A 7,242-nucleotide genomic window follows, 5' to 3' on the forward strand; every position below is an offset into this window, starting at 1 on the left:
ACACGTGGAGCACGGCACTGAACACGGGGAAGAGGAAAGGGGTTTTGTTCGTGCACGGTGATGTCAGGCGCTCAGAACCCAGGATCTTGTGTAGTCTTCCCACGGACTCTGGATAGGTGCTATCCTTCGTGCTTTCCAGGTGAGGGACTGAAAGATAAAGTAGCCTGCACCGAGCCTGCCGCCAACTCTGTTATAGGGGTGCAGGAGAGCAGAGAGCAGAAGGGGGTGTCACATCTGGAGGCAACGGATGCCTTTATTTAAAAAAAAAAAAAAGGCAATAAAAGGAAAGGCTTGGTTTCTCAGGTCGGGGCATGATTGAGTCAACGAGTCAAACCGGTGAGGTCTTCTGTGCCTCAGCCAGTGCCAGGCCCTAGAGATGTGGACATCTAAACCAGAGTTTCCCACAGTCTGTTCTGGGTGCTTCTCTTTGGCCCACGGAGGGAAGGGGTGTGCGACTGCTTTCCCATGACAGTAAAATGCAGCTAGGCAGAAAGGACATGGGGCTCAGGGCTGCAAAAGACATTTATGACAACCTGGAAATGGAATCCATTTGGCCCAGTCCAGCTCCACGTGACAAGTTGGGGCAAGAGTTCCATCTAACGATAAAATAACTCCTTTTCGTTGTACGTGGTTAGGTCTTCCCCGGGCCCCGCAAGGTGCAGGGCTCCAGGGCAGGTGGATTGTGCCTGGGGTGCAGGAGTGCTCCGAGAAGGGTGGTGCCCGGGTAGCTCTGCCTTGTGCACTAACCATCCAGTTAGAAGACCATTTACACCTTGTCAGTATTTTAAAAAACTGGTAATTCTCGGGGCGCCTGGGTGGCGCAGTCGGTTAAGCGTCCGACTTCAGCCAGGTCACGATCTCGCGGTCCGTGAGTTCGAGCCCCGCGTCGGGCTCTGGGCTGATGGCTCAGAGCCTGGAGCCTGTTTCTGATTCTGTGTCTCCCTCTCTCTCTGCCCCTCCCCCATTCATGCTCTGTCTCTCTCTGTCCCAAAAATAAATAAACGTTGAAAAAAAAAAATTAAAAAAAAAAAAAAAAAAAAACCAACTGGTAATTCTCTCCCCTCCCGTGCATTATTTCCACCTTACCGAATCTGGAAAGGAGGCCAAAGAAGTTGCCGAAGAAGTTGGCATTTTCAAAGCCAAGAGCCCTTTTTCTTCTGCTGCAGGAGCCTTCTGGATGCTGGTGTAAGTGTGGCCGTGATGGTTAATTTTATGAGTCGACTTGGCTAGAGCCTGACCATGCTCTTAAGTTGCCTTCAGAGCAAAGACTGAGTTTTCCCAAAGAAGAAACTCTGCCTCCCGACTACAACATAGAAATCCTGCTCGATTTTCCAGACTTTGGATTCAAGTGGCATTGGAGGGGCATCTGGTAATTGACTACCGGCTTGGAAGGGAGACCCCATGGCCCGCTGAGTGTCCAGCTGAGCGTCAAGCTGGGCTACGCAGAAAGGCTGCAGGGTTTTTAGCCGCTCAGCTTTTTGCAACAGGATTTTCATTTTGTAGGATGCAACTGATTGAGTGCGAAAGAATATGAGCGATGGAGTCAAAGAGTCCCGTGGTATGCCTGTGGGCAGATTCCAGAAATTCTACGAGCCTCAGTGCCATCCTTTGAGAACTTTGGACTAGGTTGGAGTGTCCATACTTTTCTCTGCAGAACACCTCCCCTTTTATTTACTTTTGCCACACAGAACCTATGTCTTGAAAGATTTTATTCACCAAATATATCGAGGGATATAGCAAATAAAGTAAATAAAAATTTGCTTTTTATTAGTTTATATTGGTTTTGTTAATTTATTTTATATTTGCAAAGTGATAGTGGTACATGTATTAATTTATTTAACTTCGATTTAGGTACATCAGAGACTCGAATGCCAATGAGAATAGCTAGCTAGTCAGCAGGAGATGACCAGTCTTAACACTTCATTGTGTTCATAAAATCCTGATCATTAGCAAAGAGGCAATTTTAGACTTAAAGTAAGTGAACGACATACTAATATTGTTATACCTGGTTCTCTTTTGGTCAACTTTTGCCTATCATATTATTTTCTAACCTTTTATTTTTCACTGATGTTTTTGTTTTAGGAGTGTGCATTATGATACATTAAGCTGTATTTTAAAAAATCTCAGACTCTGTCCTTTAATAGAGGAGTTTAGCTCATTTACACTCTTGTGACTCCCAGCATGTTTGGCCTAACCCTCGTGCACTGCTGGTGGGAATGCAAACTGGTGCAGCCATTGTGGAAGACAGCACTGAGGTTATCCATGCCAAACTAATTTAGACAATGTTCATTTCTTCTATGGATATCTGAGCTATCGAACTAGTTTAGGGACTACAATAGTTTCTTTTCAGGACTCTTTAGGATTCGAAAATTCCACAGTGTTCTTCATTGGAACACAAGGATGCTGGAACCCTGCCCTGAGTATTCCCTAAGGTAGGGCCTATTCAAGAAGCAGGGTGCATCTGTAGAATGGGATCACAGCCCGTGAGGCTTCCTTTGGGGTACTTGTCCCTCTACCTTCCTCTGTGCTTCTGGAGCTGTCCTGCATTGCTTTCGAATTTGTCCTTCCAGACCCTGGCTGAGGTGACGACTCTCTAAGTGAACTGTTTTCACATTACTGTCTTTTTTTTTTTTTATTTTTTTTTTAATGTTTATTTGTTTTTGAGAAAGACAGAGAGACAGAACATGAGCAGGGGGAGGGGCAGAGAGAGAGGGAGACACAGAATTTGAAACAGACTCCAGGCTCTGAGCTGTCAGCATAGAGCCGGATGCGGGGCTCAAACTCACAAACCGTGAGATATGACCTGAGCCAAAGTCGGACGCTTAACCGACTGAGCCACCCAGGCGCCCCTCGTATTACTTTCTAAGTCACAGTTACGTTTGAGTAACCCTGGAGTAGCATTGCACTATCATCCCTCCCTCCACCCCTCCCTCCCTCCCTCCATCCATCCCTCCATCCCTCCATCCATCAAATATCTATGCAGTGCCTTCCACTTACCAGTTCTTGCTCTGGGTGTTATTAGGGCAGGTCACACAAGCATACAAGATAAACTATTTGGGAAGTCTGTCACCCAGAGAAACTATCTACCCTTGAGGACCGAAGGTGGCAATTCTAACCTATTTATTTTCTGTAGAGGCTCAGCTCTGAAAATCATAGCCTTGTATTCATTCTGGCTTTTTCTTTGTCTCCACAGGGCAGGGCTTCCTGCCTAAGAGAGAGGGCTTCCTGTCTCCTAAGAGAGACTCCACTGGGGGTGCCATTCACCTCCCCCTCTCAATCTTCCCTACAATCGTGTGTGTGACAGCAAGGACTCATGTTGACTCCTTATCCTTTCTGTGAGCCTCAGCCATTTGATCATGACGGTTTTCCTCCTAGTTGTTGAAGATTCCTTTTCTTCAGGTGTGAGCCTTTTAAGGACGGAGCTTAGCCTGGAACCACGGGGATATCCTCAGATGGACATACCTGCAGTCTCCAGAGTGGCTTTTCCCCTGGAACGAATAGCTCACGCTTCACTCTTGGGCAAAGGCTCCTGCTGCTCATAAACATATGACCATGGCCTACATGCACGCTGCAGGTGGTGGCACAAGCCCAGTTCCTGGTCCTTAACTTCCCTTCTGAATGTAACTTCATGTCTCCCCCCCTTGGGAAAGAGGTTAAAAACCAAAAATAAAGTAGTGTCATGAGTGCCCTGAAGAGGTAGCTGTGGTGTGCTGAATCACCTCCTATGTCCGCGGTGGTGGGTCGGGTCAGGTTCGGCAAAGGCTTCCTAGAGGAGGGGCGTGTCATATGAGGCCCAAGTCGTCAAAAGGAATTCGCTGTACACTGGAGAGTTTCAGGCAGAGTGAACACCTTGAGAGGTGGTCCAGTTCACTGTGAGTCAGTTCTCTGTGCCAGGAACACGGGGCATACTGGAGGACGTGATATGGGGATTCGGGAAAGGTAAGCCGGGGCCACGAAGAAGGAGAATTTCTCATTTTCAGTCCTGGTGTATTCCCACGGACGCAGGAAGGAAGCGCCTGGGTCAGTAATCCTTTCCTCCGAAAGAAATGATTTTCCTCTAAGGGGTACTTCCTGGTACCCTGGTAGGTGGGTGGGGTCCCCTGCTATTATCCTACCCCAGCTTACAGAACGCCAGCCTAGCGATTGAAAATTCACGTTGCAGAATCAGCGGATACTCTGTAAAAGCGACCGTGTGGTGTGGGGACAAAAAGCCTGGAAAGCGTGTAGGCAAAAAGCAGTAACTGTCCGGGTGATGTGTTTGATGGCGGATTTTATTCTTGCCTCTACGTTATGCGTTTTCTTTGGTTTTGTTTTACCAACTTTAAAATTATATTTAGAAAGAATTGTATTTGAATTATATTAAAAAAAGATAGCTTGGGTCTCATTTCTAGGTCACAGCACGAGAAACCCATCTCCCAGGTAGCATTAGTCTTGGCCTGTACTGTATTAGCAGAGGCTCTGTTAGTAAATCGTAAGGCCCCATACTGAGGTCTGTAGAAATGTAGGTGATTTCTCTGTAATGGCAAGAAGTGTTATCCTGTACCAGCCTAACGAATTTGCTCTTTTCCTTTTTTATGGCACCCATTAGGGTGTTTCATTCATGGTGTTGCCATTTCAGGAAGTGGGAGGAAATTCGGCAACACTGCGATATGGCTGCAGAATCCCCTGCTGGCTGGGGGTCCCGGAGAGCTGTGTGTCCAGCATACAATATCCTTTGTTTAAGCATCTGTATCTTTCCCTCGCACAGGCAATCAGTGCAAGGAGGCAATCACGTTTGCTACGCTCCTGCAGCCCAGGGATCGAAGCACAATTTGGCATCTTTGTCATTTTCAAAAATCAAATCTGCCTAGGGACCAAGTTCCAACAGCAGCTGGTTTTGCTTTATGTTTTATTTAAAGACATTTAATTTTGAGCCTTGCATGTTTCCAATTTTTCTTTCTTTTTTTTTTTTTAATTTTTTTTCAGAGCAGCCTGTGTGCATGTATAGAATACCATCAATTTATGTGTAGTAATCCTTTTATGGGTGGTCAAATAGGAGCAAATCAGATTAAAGTTATGATAGTTATTCATGATTTTTTTCTTATTTTACTTAAAATAATAGAAACTATACACCAAATATATAAAATACTTACTCCATGGCAGGCTTTGGGCCAAGTGGTTTATATACATTCTTTAACCAAGCCTTACCAGAATCTTAGGAGGTAGACAGAGAAGTTAATGCCCATTTTATGGGTGAAGTCTTGGAGGGGTAATGACTTGTACAAGTTCTCGTGTCCAATCAGTAGGAAGCTGAGACTTAAAAAAAAATGTTTTTTAATGTGCATTTATTTTTGAGAGAGAGAGAGAGAGAGCAGGGAAAGGGCAGAGAGGGAGACACAGAATCCGAAGCAGGCTCCAGGCTCTGAGCTGTCAGCACAGAGCCTGATGCCAGGCTCAAACCCACGGACCGTGAGATCATGATCTGAGCCCAAGCCAGAAGCTCAACAGACTGAGCCACCTAGGTGCCTCAAAGCTGAGACTTTAACTGAGGTGTGTTTGATGCCATGTCATATACATGAAATATAATCTACGTGATACCACATACGTGTATATATGTGTATATACCCGTATACGTCTTATCTGTACATAACACTCAAACTTTTAAACCACATTTCCTCCCTTTCTCCTTCTCTTTCAGTGTTTCTACCTCTCAGCCTCTCTGCTCCTTCTGATTGTTGCCCAGCCCTGCTTGTCATACACAGACTGGGACCTGGGTGGGCAGAGCGTCAGACCGGTGTGCATCCTACGTGGCTCTTACAGATCACCCAGGCCCAAAGTGGAGGAAGCTCGTGATCTTGACGCCGGCCGCCTGGGGGGTTCTCCCTTGGCCCTGCTGTTTGCTGGCTGCACGTTATTGGGCAAGTCCCGCAGGTCCTCTGAGCCTCAGCTTCCTCATCTCGCGCTGGTTGGTGCTCACCAGAGTCGGTGGCCTATGCGCCCCCTATGTGAGCGTTACCCATGAGAAGGGCTGTGCATGTCACTCTGCCTCTCCTCTGGGGCCTCTGTGATGAGGAGTTATCTTTCAGGGGAGACAACAAAGTAAGAAAAACAGGAACCGCCGAAGAGCCAGAATCCCAGAAGAGCAGGAGTCAGAAAAGGTCACATGGGATCCAGCACGACTCCAGACACCGGAGTTAGTCACCATCCCAAGGCGGAGGCATCTGGTTTTTCCTACTCCAGGAATTTGTCATGAAAACAGCCTCACCACCTTCTGCTTCTGCTTCTACCAAACCTGCCATTACTGATTAACTTAGTTCTTTTTTTTATACAGATGTTTTAACATTCATTCCTTTTTTGAAAGACAGAGAGAGACAGAGCACGAGTGGGGAGGGGCAGAGAAAGAGGGAGACACAGAATCCGAAGCAGGCTTCAGGTTCTAAGCTGTCAGCACAGAGCCTGACGTGGGGCTTGAACTCACCAACTGTGAGATCATGACCTGAGCTGAGGTTAGACGCATAACGGACTGAGCCACCCAGGCGCCCCACTGATTAACTTCTTTCTATTCCTGTCTCTCTGCCTTGAGGCTTTTGCTACCTCGTGCCTCCTTGCTCACTGCCTTCTCTTCTGAGTTTTTCTGCTTTTGTCTCTGTTAAAGACCACCGGCTCTTCCCGTGGGTCTCACACTCAAACTGCCGAGGGAGAAGATTTAGTTGGTTAGCAGCAGTATTGTGCTGGTTAATGTTCAATAATGGGCTGTCTGTAGGAGGACTGGGTGGGGGGAAAGCCCTGATTTGTAATGTTTGCCGATTTCCATGGTGCAAATAATCCCACTGTGGTTGATTTCAGCTATCAACATGATGTCACCTGACTCCTCAAATCCTGAAAATGGAACTGAGAACCAGTATGAGTCAGCTCCAGGATATCACGGTCACCCCGTGTGCCACTGCATAGTTTCTGGTCAGTTTAGGGATCAGCTGATCTTCAACTGGATTTCCAAGTTGGTCCACATACATGTGACCAAGGTATTGGGCTCAGATGTTTAATCTGTTTTGTTTTATTTTATTTTATTTTATTTTATTTTATTTTATTTTATTTAAAAAAATTTTTTTTAGTGTTTATTTATTTTTGAGACAGAGAGAGACAGAGCATGAATGGGGGAGGGTCAGAGAGAGAGGGAGACACAGAATTGGAAGCAGGCTCCGGGCTCCGAGCCATCAGCCCAGAGCCTGACGCGGGGCTCGAACTCACGAACGTGAGATCGTG

General features: G+C 46.5%; 1 long non-coding RNA gene across 2 annotated transcripts; it reads left to right on the plus strand.

Annotated features, from left to right (window-relative positions):
- Positions 1-1,049: 1,049 nt before the first annotated feature.
- LOC123583618 lies at positions 1,050-3,693 on the plus strand. Of its 2 annotated transcripts, XR_006704980.1 has the most exons (3): positions 1,050-1,185; positions 1,852-1,974; positions 3,194-3,693. It is a non-coding gene; the product is annotated as an uncharacterized LOC123583618 (long non-coding RNA). The 2 variants fall into 2 exon arrangements; XR_006704979.1 differs by lacking the exon at positions 1,852-1,974.
- The last annotated feature ends 3,549 nt before the right edge of the window (positions 3,694-7,242 follow it).

Source organism: Leopardus geoffroyi, chromosome B1 (assembly GCF_018350155.1).
Source record: "Leopardus geoffroyi isolate Oge1 chromosome B1, O.geoffroyi_Oge1_pat1.0, whole genome shotgun sequence".
NCBI lineage: Eukaryota > Metazoa > Chordata > Mammalia > Carnivora > Felidae > Leopardus > Leopardus geoffroyi.